This window comes from Rattus norvegicus, chromosome 19, assembly GCF_021556685.1.
Source record: "Rattus norvegicus strain SHRSP/BbbUtx chromosome 19, alternate assembly SHRSP_T2T, whole genome shotgun sequence".
NCBI lineage: Eukaryota > Metazoa > Chordata > Mammalia > Rodentia > Muridae > Rattus > Rattus norvegicus.
In genome coordinates, this window is record NC_141552.1 from 13754651 (window position 1) to 13771869 (window position 17219).

General features: G+C 38.9%; 1 protein-coding gene and 1 non-coding gene across 5 annotated transcripts in view; one reads left to right on the forward strand and one right to left on the reverse strand.

Moving 5' to 3' along the window:
• The window catches only part of LOC147998803 (IQ domain-containing protein M-like), a 208622-nt gene that overhangs the window by 8709 nt on the left and 182694 nt on the right, over positions 1-17219 (forward strand). For 2 of the 4 annotated variants that reach the window (XR_015643765.1, XM_087595439.1), the window contains exon 2: positions 1593-1710. The exons of the other annotated variants lie outside the window; for them this stretch is intronic. The gene's annotated coding sequence lies outside the window, so the exon portion shown is untranslated. The remainder of the gene's footprint in view (positions 1-1592; positions 1711-17219) is intronic. 4 annotated transcript variants of the gene reach the window in all.
• U3l4 (small nucleolar RNA U3 like 4) lies at positions 1573-1779 on the reverse strand. The gene has a single exon (XR_015644462.1). It is a non-coding gene; the product is annotated as a small nucleolar RNA U3 (small nucleolar RNA).

Consider the following 17219-nt stretch of genomic DNA (forward strand, 5'->3'; position numbering starts at 1 on the left):
GTCATGTATTTTTGTATTTTAATAATAAATTTTAGAAACAACTAATTATTTTAGATATGAACAAACAATACTGAAAATATTGGTGTATCTTTCTATAACAGCAGACATAAAATCAACATTGTTTTATAAAAACAAATACTCTCCCTTATAGTTATTCATGAGCTTATTAAAAAGATGAACATTTTTATGTTTTAATACAAAGTCTTTCGCAGTTTCATGTAATTATTAGAAAGATAAAAGGAGGCTCATTGACAAAAGAAAAATAACCATGTTCATTTTAATGGACTCTTCCAATTTTTCACTTTTTACCACAGTACTTTACCTTTAGATTTGTGTGCATGTGTGTGTGTGTGTGTGTGTGTGTGTGTGTGTGTTTGGGTGTGTATGTGTTTGTATGTGTGTGTGTATGTGTGTATGTGTGTGTATGTGTGTATGTGTGTGTTTGTGTTTGTGTGTGTATGTATGTGTGTGTATGTGTGTATATGTGTGTGTTTGTATGTGAGTGAGTATGTGTGTGTATGTGTTTGTGTGTGTATATGTATGTGTGTGTGTTTGTGTGTGTGTGTGAGTGTGTATATGTGTATGTATGTGTGTGTGTTTGTGTGTGTGTGTGTGTGTGTGTGTGTGTGTGTAAGTGCAGGTGTCTGAGGAGGTCAGGGAACCTTGGAATCCTGCGAAAAGAACTCAGGTTCTCTATAAGAGCAATATATGCTCTTAATCATTGAGTAATCTTTCCAATCCTTCTTATGGATTTCAGATATTTCTGTTTTTTTAAGCATAGTATATTGAAAAGTGTGAAAATAAGTTGTATAATGCTATAAATTATTTTGTTCTGTTATAGCACCAAAGTAAACCATCAAGAACAATGTTTTAAATACTGACACACTATCTTCTTAAGAATGAGAATAATATTTCACGATGCTTAAATGACATAATTTGATCCATACATAAGTTGCTTAAAAGCTGTCGTTATTTTAAATAAATTTTCAATAAATAACTTGCTTACAACTCATTGAGTGTTGTCAAATTAGTTTCTTAGATATATCCTTGTGCTGGAATGGCCGTTTGGAAGCAAACCTATTTTGAATTTGAGGCATATTTTCAGAAAATTTTCAGTACCAATTTGCACTCTCTAATAGTGACGTGAGGGAATCAACTACATCCTTTTAGGTATTAATAATATCAATACTTGACCAGCAGATGAAAATCTGTTTTAATCTTTTGATCATTAGTGAGATTGGAAATTTTCATTAGTATTTGCATTGTTTTGTGAGTTATGGGTCTTTTGGTAGTTTAAAAAACTAGATTGTTCCTTTTTAATAAAAATAGATTCAAAAGGACATGGCAGTGATTAAATATATTAGTCCTGTATATTACACATACATTTTCTTGACTTTATTTATAGTATACTTTCCTAGATTAAAAATCATATTTAAAGTATTCAAGTTTTAAGTATTTTCTTGTGTGATTTCTGATCTTTAGGTCAACCTTAGACTAATCACAATATAAAAATATCCTGATTAAAAATGCTACCTTTTTCCTCTTTTTTTTTTCTCTCAAATAGAAAGTCTTTCATATTGTGTTTTCTTTAGCTCTCCCGAGGGGGAAGAAGAAAGATCACCAATGGCAGAAGGCCGTGGCAGCATAGGCGCAGAAAGAGCTTGTTTTGTGCTCAGGAGAGAACACGGCATCTCAGCCTCCTGGTTTTAGGTACTCTATGTGTTCACGGAAGTTTCTCTAGTAATGAAGTTCAGAGATGGTCCCTGGAAGTATAGTTCTCGATATCAGATATTTATTCAAAAAATTATATATTTTTGTGAGTTGGTTTCTTGTACAGAATAAGAAGTCTGGTATCTATGTTAGGTTTTGTCTACTTGACAAAGAGTTACCTGAGACCCCAGTTGAGGAATTACATCTATCAGATTGGTCTGTGGGGTTAGTGTTTGATTACTGATTGATGTGGGAGGGCCTCGCCTACTGTGGGTGGTGTCACTCCCTAGGTGGGTTGTACCCTGGGTTTGTATAAGAAAGAACACTGAGCAAGCAACCGGATGTAAGCCACTAAGCAGCTTCCCTCCGCTGGTCTCTGCTTCTAGCTTCCACATTGGCTTTCATCCAGGATGCACAATAGCCTGTAGACCAAAACACTCCCTTTCTCTCCAAATTGGTTTTTGTCAAGGTGCTAATCACAGTGAGAGAGGAGAATGAGGACAGTATCTTTCCAAAGGAAGGGTGATTATATGAATTATGTTTATTTTATAACTTACTCCCTTCACTTATTTGAAGTTATTTCATCTTCACTTAGATCTTCATTATTTTAAAATCTTTCTTGTTTTATTTAGTATTTATTTATTTATTATTCATTCTTCTCTCATACATTACACCCCAACCACAATTTCCCTTTTTATCCTTCTCCAATCTCATCTCCCTAACCTCCTCTCTCCCCAGATGCACCCCTCTCCAACTCCCCTCAGAAAAGAGCAGGCCTCTCAGGGACATCAACCAAACACGTAATACAACTAGGTACATACCGTCACATCAAGGCTGGACAAGGCAGTCCAGTAGGAAGAAAAGAGTCCCATAAGTAGGCAAGAGAATCAGAGAAAGCCCCTGCTACCATTGTTAGGATTCCCACAAGAACACCAAGTTACTCAGCCGTTGTTAACATGTCTGCAGAGGACTGAGGTCAGACTCCTACAGGCTCCCTAATCTCTTTGAGAGCCCATGACTCCTGCTCAGTTGATTTTGTGTTCTCCTGGTACATCCCTGACCACTCTGGTTCCTCCAGTCCTTCCTCTTTCCCCTCAGCAGGACTCCTGGAGCTTCACCTAATTGTTTGGCTGTGTTGCATCGATCTGTGTTACCCAGTGGCTGGGTAACGTCTCTCTGCTCTCTTTGGTGAAGATCCTGCCATACTTCAGTCTCAGAACATTCTGTTGGCGGGACAAACTGTAGGTCAAAGTCTTGTGGCTGGGTTGGTGTCCCAATCCCTCCACTTGAGGCCTTGCCTGGTTACAGAAGACGGCCAGTCAGGTCAAGTTACTCTTTAGAGTTCCATGGAGTTTGCATAGTACCTCACCCCTGAAATGGTCTCTAATTCAGTCTTTCCTCCCAGTATTTTTCTCCCTACTCCCAACCTGATCAACCCAGTCCACCCTTGGAATCTATTCGATTTCCCTTTCCCAGGGAGATCCTTGCATCCTTCTTCTTACTTAGCCTTTCTAGGTCCTAAAGTTCACTTATAAATGAGTACATACCATGTTTGTCTTTCAGGGTCTCACTTGCCTCACTTAGGGTAATTTTTTCTATTCCTATCAATTTACCTGAAACTTTGATGATGCATTCTTTTTAACAGCTGAGTAATACTCCATTGTGTAAACATACTGTGTTTTCTTTATCCATTCTTCAGTTGAGGGACATCTAGGTTGTTTCCACATTCTGTCTGTTATGAATAAAGCTTCTTTGAATGGAGTTGAGCAAGTGTCCTTATGTTGGGATAGAGTTTGGGTATATGCCCAGGAGTGGTATGGCTGGTTCTTGAGGTAGATCGATATCCAATTATCTGAGAAACCACCATATTGAGCTCCAAAGTGTCTGTGAAAGTTTGCACTCCCACCAGCAATGGAGAAATGTTCTCCTTGTTCCACATCCTCACCAGTATGAACTCTCGCTTGCGTTTTTGATCTCAGTTATTCTGACAGGTAGAAGACAGAGTCTGAGTCATTTTGCTTTGCATTTCCCTGGTGGCTAAGTAAGATGTTGAATGTTTCTTTGTTTCTCAGCCATTTGGTAAGTGGTATCTATCAAAGATTATCCATTTATTTTCCATTTTCCATTTTGTGCAGTTCAGGTTTTTGAAGTAAAATGTAATGATTTTTTTTTATTTTCTTAGTGCCTGTTGTTATGTCCCCCTTTTAACACCTGATTTTGTTAATTTGGATATTCTCTGTGTTTTACTTAGCTTGGATGAGGGTTTGTCAATATTGTTCCTTTTTTTTTGCAAATAACCAACTCTTTGTTTCATTGATTATTTGTATTGTTTTTGTTTCTATTTTATTGATTTCAGCTCTGACTCCTACCATCGACTCCTCTTGGGAGTGTTTGTTTCTTTTTATTCTAGTGCTTTGGGATGTGCTAGTATCAGATTTCTCAAATTTCTTTATGTAGGCACTTAGTGCTATGAACTTTCCTCTTAGCACTGCTTTTATCATTTTCCATCAGTGTAGGTATATTGTGTGTTAATTTACATTGAATTCTAGTAAGTCTTTAAGATCTTTCTTTATTTCTGTTTTGATCCTGAAGTTGATCTGTAGGGAATTGCTCAGTTTCCATGAGTTTGTCAGCTTTCTTTAGTTTCTGTTGTTGTTGATACCCAGGTTTAATCTGTGGTGTTCTGATAGGATACAGGGGGTTAGTTTACTTTTCTTATATTTGTTGATACTTGCTTTGTGACTGAGTGTGTGGTCAATCTTTGAGAATGTTCTGTGAGTCGCTGAGAACAAACAAATATTCTTTTGTGTTTGAGTGAAATCTTCTGTAGATATCTGTTAGGTACTTGATTCATATTATCTATTAGTTCCATTATTTCTCAGTTCAGTTTTCATCTGAATGGCCAGTGCATTGGTGAGAGTAGAGTACTGAAATCCTCCACTATTAATGCGTGGGGTTTGATGTATGATTTAAGCTTGAATAATACTTCTTTTACAAGTGTTTGACTTTGAATTTAGGGTATAGATAATAAGAACTGAATTGTCATTTTGGTGAATCTTCCCTTTGTTGAGTATGGAATGTCCTTAGCCATCTCTTTTGATTAATTTTGGTTTGAGTCTATTTTGTTAGATATTAAAATAGTTATGCCAGATTATTTCTTGTGTCCATTTGCTTGGAAAATAATTTTACAAGCCTTTACTCTGAAGTTTATCGCTGATGTTGAGGTTTGTTTCTGGTATGCAGCAGAAGGATAAATCCTGTTTTCATTTTGTTAGGCCATTTTGTTAGCCTGAGTCTTCTTATTGGAGAAGTTAGTCCATTGATATTGAGAGATGTAAATGACCAATGATCCTTAATTCCTGTTATTATTGTTTGTTGTCGTTTGTGGTTCTCTCTCTCTCTCTCTCTGTGTGTGTGTGTGTGTGTGTGTGTGTGTGTGTGTGTGTGTGTGTGCTTTCCTTCTTTGGGTTTTGCTGGTGTGAGATCATTTTCTGCCTATGGTTTTACCTGCCTGTGTAGTTAATGTCCTTTGGTCACATTTTCCTTCTAGTACTTTCTGTAGGGCTGTATTTGTGGATAGACATTGTTTACTTTTGACTTTGTTTTATCTATGGTGATTGAAAGTTTTTCTGGGTATAGCATTCTGGGCTGGCATTCATGATCCCTTAGAGTCTCCAAGACATCTGACCAGCTCCTTCTGGCTTTTAGCATCTCAGTTGAGGTGTCTTGTGTACTTCTAATATTACCACAATAATGGTAATAATATTGCAGCTTTTAATATTTTTCTTTGTTCTGTATATTTAGTGTTTTGATTATTATGTGGTGTGAGGACTTTCTTTTCTGGTCCAATCTATTAGGGGTACTGTAAGCTTCTTGTACCTTCAGAGGCATGTCCTTCTTTGGGTTAGGAAAATTTTCTTCTATGATTTTGTTAAATTTTCTGGGTTTTGAGCTGGGATTCTTTCCCTTCTATTCCTATTATTCTTATGTTTAGTCTCTTCATAAGGGTCCTAGATTTCTTGGAGGTTTTATGTTAGAAATTTTTTAGATTTAACATTTTCTTTGACTGATGAATCTAGCCATTCTAGTATATCCTTAACACCTGAGATTCTTTTTTCTGTTTCTTGTATTCTGTTGATGATACTTGCATTTGTAGTTCCTGTTTGCTTGCTTACATTTCCCATTCCCAGAATTCCCTCAGTTTGTTTCTCTATTGCTTCTGTATCCATTTCCAGGTCTTGAATAGTTTTCTTCCCTTGCTTGTTTTTTTTTTCCCCCCTTGGCTTTCTTGTCATTCTGTAAGGGATTTATTGATTTCCTCCATTTTTTTTGTCTTTTCCTTGATTTCCTTAAGGACTTAAACATTTTTCTTTAAGTAATTCTGTCATCTTCATAAAGTTGGTTTTAAGTTTTTTTTTTTTTTTTTTTTTTTTTTTTTTTGTGCTTTGGCTGCACTAACCAAGTCTTGCTGTCATAGGGTAGCCTCATGGTGCCATGTTGCCCCGGTTGTGCTCTTTCACTGGTGTTTAGGCATCTGGTTTTGGGATGATTATAGCTCTAGGTGTTGATTTCTCAGTTTGTCTTTGTGATGGATGTTTTGTTCCTTAGGTTCTGGTTCTTTGTTGGTCTTCTGGTCTTTGTGGACTGGATTTCTGGTGACCGGTATGACCTCTCATCTAGTAGGGAGTCTCTTGGCCTTAGGTGCAGCAGGGGGTCTCTGTTCTTCTGACTACCGAGTCCTGCACCTGAGCGTCTTCTGGAATTGTAGGCAGGAACCTAGCTGCAGGGAGAGCAGTGAGGTGGGTAGAAGGGACCTGGCCTTGGGGTGGGTGGTTAGTGGGGGTGGGTGGAATGGCTCTTTGGGAACTGAATCTAGGGTGTTAGTTTGGCTGGCAAGCAGGTCAGTCACCTGTCCTTTTGACCAAAGTGACCTGAGCAACAGGAGTCTTCAGGTATTAGGGTATTTCTTGATTTTTAAAAATTATCATATCTATCTATCTATCTATCTATCTATCTATCTATCTATCTATATCTATATATATCGAATGACAAGAAAGATTAATAATTTTGTCCATATGGGGGCAATGCCAGTGTTTCAATGCTAGTCTAGCATCTAGGACTCACTGTGGCAGAGCTTGCTCTATGTCCTTCCCTGTCCATTGTTGACAGTGTTTTGATTCTAGGCCATTACTAAGCTCCATGCCTTCTATTTTCTGCTCATAATCTGAAAAAAATTCTCCAACACGTTAACCCATGTTTCTAGAAGGTACAGAGCGAGATTACTAATGGATAATAAACATGATTGCTGTGTCTGACACAGTACTTTCTGTCCCCATTAAACACTTAAGATCTTGAATAGACTGATATTTTATCCAGCAGTCAACCCAGCATTGTCACTTTGGACTCTGTTTGGCACTCCAGTCAAGGGGTTTGAGGTACTGGCCTACTCAAAGGTGGCTGTCTTTTGGTATGGATATCCTTATAATCTGTTTTATTAAAAGTTTAGTAATTGGGGTTGGGGATTTAGCTCAGTGGTAGAGCGCTTGCCTAGCAAGCACAAGGCCCTGGGTTCGGTCCTCAGTTCTGGAAAAAAGAAAAAGAAGGAAAAAAAAAAAGAAAACAAAAAGTTTAGTAATTAATGACATGAACCCTTTTGTGTGTGTCTCAAATCCCTTGCATATATCGATACATACAATAAAGAGAAGAAAGAGTTTAAGATCTGTATTTTATAGCTGAAAAAAAAAACCAAACTGAAATAAACAAGAACACACCCAGAGACTTTTAATTGCTATTCAACCCACCTAAAGTTCTACACTCAGAAAGGCTCTTTTATTTAAAATTTTTAATTGATGTTGATTTGATTCTTATAAGCAAAATATAAACTATGTAGCTCAGGCTAGACTTGAGCTTCTGATTCTCCTGCCTGCTTCTTCAATGCTGGGTTTACTGTCGTGTGTGACTTTTGTCCATTCTCCAGAAAAGATCTTACACCAGTATTTCAATTAAGGTGTTTTATTTTATTTTAACTTTTAAGATACTGAAAATTTCAATTCTAGTCATCTAGGTAATTGACTTTTTGGTTTAAGAACAATACCTACTTAAATATTGAAAAGCATTTTTTCTTCATTTTCACTCCAAACTCAATAGCCAACATGAAAGTTTGTGAATAGCTCCTGCATCATTAAATCAATTCATTCCCTCTATTTTGTGTTCTTTAAGAGTTTTATGGTATTCCCAGTTCAGCTTTGAAAGCCCCGAGAAGTTTTCAGCATCTTGCGTCCAGTTCTCATTCTTGGAAAGCTCAGAGGCAGCCAGGCTTTCCCAACTGATGAAAAGCAACACAAAGCTTAGAAGCCCTCTAACCTCACCTCAGCATGATGGCTTTCCTTCTTGCTTTATTACCTTTTTGACAGAGAATCCAACTACAAGAAAAGGGCATTTAAGAGATAAAGTCATTGCTAAAGTGAATATTGCAGACTTCCTTTGGCTCTACCCAGATTTCTAGCCACACTTTCATTTCTAGAAAATCTCTAAGACTTTTAAGTCCTATATTCTTTGCTTTTCTACTAGTTTATTTTTCAAGTATTAGATGTTTATGGCTTTTGTAATAAGTTCTAGTGTCCAGAAAAACTACTATCTATCTATCTATCTATCTATCTATCTATCTATCTATCTATCTATCTATCTAATGTTCATTCAGAAATCAAAGCTCTTGAAATTATTTTTTGAGAGTGATATAATGTTGAAAACTTATACATTGGGAGTGTTGGTGAATTATGATCAAGGTCATGGCAAACACATTGCTTTTCTAGTGGCTGCATAATTATGAGGTCTTTGATGATAAATCTGTACCCACTGAAAATGCATTTAACTTATGTTGGTGATTTTGATTTATTGACCTTACAACAGACAAGGTGCCCATTTATTAGTGCTTGTTTTATATCTCAGTGGCTGGGGAGCTTGTACATTTGAGGCATAGCCTAAAGTTAGTCTAGCTGTGTCATATTTTATAGCGAGCATCTAATCAGGGAAGCACTTTTTTGATATTTCTATTGTGATATTATATTGCTTTTAATATAGAGCGAGCATGTGATTTTAATTTAGAGTTCCTCTTTTCATGAACAGTATTGTGGTTTCAAAGAACTGGAAAATACAATAGAAATATGAAAATTACTAGTGAGCAATCAGCTTCATTTAGGGGGACATAAGTTAAATAATTTAAATAAAAGCAACAAACAAACAGCGACAGAAAAGATGTATTCATTAGCTTCTTTCTGAGCTTTTCTTCAACATGGACAAATGCTCCTAATGAATTTTATTAAAATTATTCTTAGTTTTCACTATCTAGGGGAATCCTTCAGCGTTTCCCTGGAAGAGCCAAAGAAAAAACTTGAAAGTCTCTAACTAGAATGAGAGCTTAAGGAATGTGGGCTTCAAGTGCCAAGGTTTAGAATAATTTCCAGGGTTAAATTGACTACTAGAGGAAGTACACGTTAATCCAAGCTTTCCTTCTGGGTTATTGTAACTTGAAGCTCCATGGATTTGTTAGTGCTCTCAGCTTGGGTCCTAGGAGCCCTGATTTTCACAGTATTGTCAATTCCGGGGGCTGTTCTGTGTATTGTAGTGTAGTTAGTGTTATCTCTGGCCTGTGTCTATTATGTGCAGGTAGGACTACCACAACTGGGAGATGTTTCTAAGAGCTGGGGAGATAGCTCAGGAATATATATATATATATATATATGTATATATATATATATATGAATGATATCTTTTGATGATTGTTATCCTTTGGGTCAAATGCTAATTTTGGAGCCAAGAGATAGCCAAGAGATAAATCAAATATAGATCAGATAAATTATCCATTCCATGAAAGTATTCTTAATTTCCTAAGTGAGCTGGAATAGAGGTAAATTTTTTTTGGGGGGGGAGGGGAGATGATCATCCAAATCTAACACCTTTGGGAACGTGGTTGACATTTGCATTTAGTATGAAAAAGCTGTTATGAATTCCAAAAACCATACTAAGATGCCATAAGCCAGATCCTTTGAATGGTGAAGTGTAACGATTGCGCTATGTCCACCTTAAAGTAACTGCGCTATCCCTTTGATTGAGATAATTAGTCTGGTGTAGACTGGGTGGTTCGCTCAGAGCAGACTGCAAGCAATTATCACCAGATAAGAGATTATTCTAGACCTGCTTCCCACACAGCACGGCTAACTGTATGTTTTCCTGGGGAGGAAGTTAGCTACAAACTTCCACCATGATTTTTAATACGGCAGAGCATAGGGTGTAATTTACAATGAAATTATTTGACCAATGTGTGATGGGAATTTGTATTTTAATATTTTCTTTTTTTCTCATCCCACTTGGGATTTATTATACATTTCTTTTTTAAATTTATTTATTCACTTTCCATACCAATCATAGCCACCTTCCTTCCTCTCCTCCCAGCCCCACCTTCTCATCCCCGTTTTCCCAATTCCATTCTCAGAGAAGGAGCCCCCCTGGCACGTTTTCTCCCACTGAGACCAGACAGGGCAGCCCAGCTGGGGGAAAGGGATCTCAAGCCAGGCAACAGAATCTCAATCTTGCAACTTTAAAACACAAGTGTAGGTAGTGAGCAGAAGGTTTTATTTTGATGAGTATCAAAGAGCCTGACTTTTAAAGTGTAGGTGATAGCAGTTCACACTGAGGTCCTCATGCCTCTGCAGCAAGCAAGCATTTGCCAGTTGAATAGTCTTCCCTGGGAAATAACTTTCCTTCCTTCCTTCCTTCCTTCCTTCCTTCCTTCCTTCCTTCCTTCCTTCCTTTCTTCCTTCCTTCCTTCCTTCCTCCCTTCCTCCCTTCCTTCCTCCTTCCCTCCCTCCCTCTTTCTTTCTTTCTTTCTCTCTCTCTCTTTCTCTTTCTTTCTTTCTTTCTTTCTTTCTTTCTTTCTTTCTTTCTTTCTTTCTTTCTTTTTCTTCCTCCCTCCCTTCCTTCTTTTCTTTCTTTCTTTCTTTCTTTCTTTCTTTCTTTCTTTCTTTCTTTCTTTCTTTCTTCTTTAGTTAAAAAGAAAGAAGATTAAAAAGTACTTGTTTGGGTTATAGATATCACAACTAAGAAGTATCTTCCTTCCCTTCCCTTCCCTTCCCTTCCCTTCCCTTCCCTTCCCTTCCCTTCCCTTCCCTTCCCTTCCCTTCCCTTCCTTTCCTCTCCCTCTCCCTTCCCCCTCCCTTTCTTTCCTCTCCCTCTCCCTTCCCCCTCCCTTTCTTTCCTTTTTTTCTTTTTAAATGAAGGGTTATTTACTGAACACTCAGGGAGGCAGACAGATCAGGATCTGAACATATCCCCAAAGAGAGATTGTACAACACTTTAAAAAATATTTTTAATCATTTTTTTTACAGTTCAGTTGTTATCCCCTTCGGGGTCCACGCTCTGACAGTTCCTCATCCCATTCCTCCTCCCCCATCTCCAAGAGGATGTCTCCAATTCACCCCCTACCCTCCCAGGCCTCCCTCCCTCTCTAGGGCCTCAAGTCTCTCTAGGGTAAGGTGCATCTTGTCTCACTGAGGCCAGACCAGGCAGTCCTCTGCTGTATATGTGTCAGGGACCTCATATCAGCTAGTGAATGCTGCCTGGTTGGTGGCTCAGTGTCTGAAAGATCTCAGGGGTCTATGTTAGTTGAGATTGCTGGTCTCCCCATGGGGTTGCCCTCCTCCTCAGCTTCTTCCAACCTTTCCCTATTCAACCACGGGGGTCCCTGTCTTCTGTCCATTGGTTGGGTATAAGCATCTGCCTGTAACTCTTTCAGCTGCTTGTTGGGCCTCTTGGAGGTTAGCCATGCTAGGCTTTGTCTATAAGCACACCATAGCATCAGTAATAGTGTTAGGCTTTGGAGCCTCCCCTTGAGCTGAATCTCAATTTAGGCCTGCAACTAGACCTCCTTTCCCTTGTGATAGCCAGAAGCTGGAAACAACCCAGATATCTTACAACAGAAGACTGGCTATAGAAAATGTAGTTCATTTACACAATGGAATACTATTCTGCTGTTAAGAATGAGGACATCAATGAGCTTTGCAGGCAAATAGAACTAGAAAATATCATCCTGAATGAGGCAACTCAAACCCAAAAGGACATGCATGGTATCTTCTCTTTGTTTCTTATTGAGATAAGGTTTCTCTTTGTATCCTGACTGTCAGAGATCTAACTGCCTCTGTCTCCTGAGTGCTGGAATTCTTTAATCCCATGTATGTACCACCATGCTTGACAGAGAAGCCTCTCTGGTTTAGTAACTTTTAACCCCCCCACTCCCTTTCCATGCAAAATTTGAAAATTAGGATTAATATAAAATTTTAACACAGAGAAGTTTACCAAGAGCTAAGTATATATTTTATGATATTTTCATATCATATTAACGATATGAAATATTTATTAGAAGCTAAGTGTAGTCACACATTTCTAAGAAACAGTTTACAGCATTGAGATAGTAATGCCGTTGACTGACAACCAGGGTTAAAATTTTAATTAAACAGTACAAGGGCAGTGGCTTTTATTATTACCAGATAGGAGTGCCTTGTCACCTGGGGAGGGCAAAATTTGTAAGTAGCTAGAGCAGAGGGTCTGCCTTAATTTCTGTCAGAAAGAAAGGCAAACAAAGTCATTCGGGAGGCAGAGGCAGGCAGATCTCTGTGAGTTCGAGGGCTGCCTACTCTATATAGTAAGTTCCAGGACAGCCAAGATTTCATAGTGAGAGCTGGCCTCAAAAAATCAAGACCAAGACCTACTCCCTGCACCACCTCCCCCTGACAAAAATCTGACCCAACCATAACCTAACCAAACCAAAAGGCAGAGAGAGGCTGGAGAGAAATCAGTGGTTAAGATCACTTGTTGCTCTTGTAGATAGATGACTTGGGTTCACATGGCAATGTATAAACATCTATGACTCTGGTTCTAGGGAAACTATGCCCTCCTCTTGCCCATTCTGGCTCCTGTATATATGCGATGAATATCCATCAACTTAGGCACTCATTTATGCACATAAAATAAATAAATATATTTTAAAGGGCAAACAGTAAACCATTTCTCATTTCTTCATTTAATACATGAGATTAGGTAGGGAAAATATAAAAAAAATGGAGTTGCACCAACAGTGCAATTTAAACCATTTAATTACAAGCCTTATAAAATTAGATTATATGTTGCTAAGTTTTAAGAATTAAATATGCAAATATTTTGAAAAATAAGTGTTTCAGGAGAAGAGACGGGTGGGAATGAATGTGGAAGGTAGAATTGCTGAGAGACTGAATTTCGATGGAAAGCCTGTAGGGGCCCTTTACATCTGTCTCACATGCGTCTTTGCAGTAAAGAATTACATCAGATATTTCTGGTGATCGTTTTCATGTCCAAGTTAAGAGTGAAAAGCGTGTAATTAATCTTAAAAGACTACCTGTAGGGTCACTTCCACATGGCCAAGGATTTGGCCTCTGTCAGAGTGATGTTTGATGTTTGAGGGTGGCTCTTGGGAACTTGTCACCAAGGAAAAAGAAGCATTTGAATTTATCTGTTCACCCAGAGGAGTATTAAAGCATACTCTGACTTCTGAAGTCTGTTTGAACGTCGAATGCCTTCCTTTGAGACTACTTTGCTGTTCACTTATAAAACTGGAAAAGGGCATTGCTGCCATTGCTGTAGTCTCTTAGTTAGGAGCAGAGACTGAGCAGTGGCCACCAGCAGGGATAACTTAAGGGCCCCTCAGAACGCTCTTCTACCAAAACATATCTGCCTGCATGAAGCCTATATATTTCTCTTTCTTGAACTGATTGAAATTCTGCCTACACACAGTGCCCTCTTTAAAACATATATTCCAGGGAAGGTTAAATAGTCTATTAATCGATCATTCACAGTCCTATGGGACTTAGTTTAATTAAATTGCTTTTTTTCTAGGTAATGGAAGTTTTGATGAGGGTCAGGAGGAGAGAGAAGGGAAGTAGTTTTGTCCCTGAGGCTAGCCTGAGCTGAATGCCAAAGTGAACTCACTTTTGACATCGGAAGGACACAGGATGATACCAGGGACGAAGAAGAGAAGAGATAGAACTAGGAGAGTAAAGAAAGAAAAGAAGTATGGGCGAATATTCAAAAAAATGTTGAAGCATATTTTTTAAAATTTCTTTTTTAGAATTTAGGTTATTTTACTGACTTTGACTAATGTGATTAATGCACTCAAAGCTGCATATAGATGATATCAACCTGTATCCCCATGTTGCTTTGAACATTTATGTGATTATTAATTTTGTTTCAGGTTGATTTTTTTTATTAACTTGAGTATTTCTTATTTACATTTCAAGTGTTATTCCCTTTCCCGGTTTCCGGGCAAACATCCCCCTCCCCCCTCCCCTTCTTTATGGGTGTTCCCCTCCCCATCCTCCCCCATTGCCGCCCTCCCCCCATAGTCTAGTTCACTGGAGGTTCAGTCTTAGCAGGACCCAGGGCTTCCCCTTCCACTGGTGCTCTTACTAGGATATTCATTGCTACCTATGGGGTCAGAGTCCAGGGTCAGTCCATGTATAGTATTTAGGTAGTGGCTTAGTCCCTGGAAGCTCTGGTTGCTTGGCATTGTTGTACATATGGGGTCTCGAGCTCCTTCAAGCTCTTCCAGTTCTTTCTCTGATTCCTTCAACGGGGGTCCTATTCTCAGTTCAGTGGTTTGCTGCTGGCATTCGCCTCTGTATTTGCTGTATTCTGGCTGTGTCTCTCAGGAGCGATCTACATCCGGCTCCTGTCAGTCTGCACTTCTTTGCTTCATCCATCTTGTCTAATTGGGTGGCTGTATATGTATGGGCCACATGTGGGGCAGGCTCTGAATGGGTGTTCCTTCAGTCTCTGTTTTAATCTTTGCCTCTCTATTCCCTGCCAAGGGTATTCTTGTTCCCCTTTTAAAGAAGGAGTGAAGCATTCACATTTTGATCATCCGTCTTGAGTTTCATTTGTTCTAGGCATCTAGGGTAATTCAAGCATTTGGGCTAATAGCCACTTATCAATGAGTGCATACCATGTGTGTCTTTCTGTGATTGGGTTACCTCACTCAGGATGATATTTTCCAGTTCCAACCATTTGCCTACGAATTTCATAAAGCCGTTGTTTTTGATAGCTGAGTAATATTCCATTGTGTAGATGTACCACATTTTCTGTATCCATTCCTCTGTTGAAGGGCATCTGGGTTCTTTCCAGCTTCTGGCTATTATAAATAAGGCTGCGATGAACATAGTGGAGCATGTGTCTTTTTTATATGTTGGGGCATCTTGTGGGTATATGCCCAAGAGAGGTATAGCTGGATCCTCAGACAGTTCAATGTCCAATTTTCTGAGGAACCTCCAGACTGATTTCCAGAATGGTTGTACCAGTCTGCAATCCCACCAACAATGGAGGAGTGTTCCTCTTTCTCCGCATCCTCGCCAGCATCTGCTGTCACCTTTCAGGTTGATTTTGATCTGTTGTCTGCTCTCAGCAATTTTGTTTCAGGTTGATTTTGATCTGTTGTCTGCTCTCAGCAGCACATGCATACACATGCACACACATGCATACACACACACACACACACACACACACACACACACGCCTACTTCTGGGTTAGGGGCATGGAAGAGTGCACAGTTAAAGATTAAATCTGTGAGTTCACCTTCGGTTGTAAACCTGATTACATGGGGAATCCAAGGCAATGTAAGGTTGGTTACACCGTTCTCTCACAGGGAGGTTAAACTTAAAAGATGCTGAGTACACAGCAGGGCCCCGGATTGAATCATCTCTCACGATCTCAAGGCGATCTCAAGGCGTACAATTAACTAGGTTGCAAGGTTCAGCAAATGCTTACCCTTCTTAAAGGCAGGAGGTATTCTCAGAGGAAGATAGCAGCACCCGCTTCGGCAGCCCTCACCTGCCGCGGCAGTGTCTTCTCCGTGAGTAGCTCTCCCGTCCGAATCTGCCTTCTCCAGTTCCACCCAACACTGCACAATGCTCATGTTTTCTTGGCCAGTGTTCTTCTGTAACCTATCCACTTAAGTACTATATTTTTTTTTCCCTTACATTTAGGCGTGTGACTTGAGGGAGGGAAACGTCATTATCCATTTTTTCTCAAGGGAGTAACATGTGTCTTAAAAAAATGTTGTAATATGCTTAAAATTACCTTTGGCTTTAAAGGAATTTTAGTAGGTCATACTTAAGTTTAAGTGTCTGACAAGTTTCTTATATGTTCCTCATTACCCCTTATGGAATTTGTCTTCCGTGGAATACTAGACGGAGCCAGTAAATCCATAATGTTTGGGTAATTTTGAAACACAAACCTGAATCATAGCTGAATGTGTTAGGGCAGAATGTGTGCAAGTTTTGTTGAGGCAAATCTGTGTCCTAGTAAAACAATGAAGACAAAATTCATATAGCCATCCATATATATATGCATGTATAATATATGCATATAATATATATCCATCCATATATGCCCATATATATTCATATATATGTGTATGTTATACACACACACACACACACACACACACACACACACACACACAAGTATACTTGAGGTAAGTATTGCTTAAAGCAGTCTCTGGCTTTTGCCTGGTTTCGTAGCTACAAGGCAGGAAAAGACACAGGGAGTGATGTGAATGCTGCCGCTGTTAGAGGAGACGGTTGCTAGAAGGCTCGAAGGAAAGGACTAGCAATGGGAGGAAGGGAGGCACCTCAGGGCAAAGAGTCAAGATTTACTTTTTCCTCCTCACCTGCGTCTTGCTTCTTACGGTTTGAAAGGGAGATCTGAGAATGATCTAGCTCTTAGAACTTCAGACCAAGAGAGAAAGACAAATCCTAGATCTAGATTAGCTCTTCTGTTGATCCCTTATTTTCCTCTGCCAGAAAGGATTATGTAAATCAGGGCAATGTTCGTGTAAACCATCAAGTGAGCACAAACCTCCCTTAATGTTTCTTAATTAGGTCATCAAAAATGCCACCGAGGGAATTGTGCTGGCATTATATATAATATCTGGAATCCAATGTTGAGGACACAGGTGTGTTTTGTAGAAGAAGGGGATAGGGGAGGTATAGGGGCTTATGGACAAGAAACCGGGAAAGGGGAATAACATTTGAAATGTAAGTAAGAAATACCCAATTTAATAAAGATGGAGAAAAAAATAAGAGAGGCAGTCCTCACCAGTATAAACCACACTGCGGTACTGTAACAGTTGGTATAATGTCCTATCTGAGCTATTGCTTTTTGATGATGAAAGTGATGATGATGACGATGACGGCGATGATGGTGATAGTGTGTAAAATGAGACGCTGTAATGTTTTTAGGATGAAGGGTGATATCAGATGGAATGTAGTTTGATTTTAATTAAATTAGCTGCATTTACTCTTAGCCTTCATCTTCGTGGGAGTTACAAAAGATGGACTTGGTTGTCCATATACGTCATGTAAATATGTATTTAAATGAAACGTTTTGCAAATTCTGTAACTACAAGATGCTTTATGTCAAGGGACTC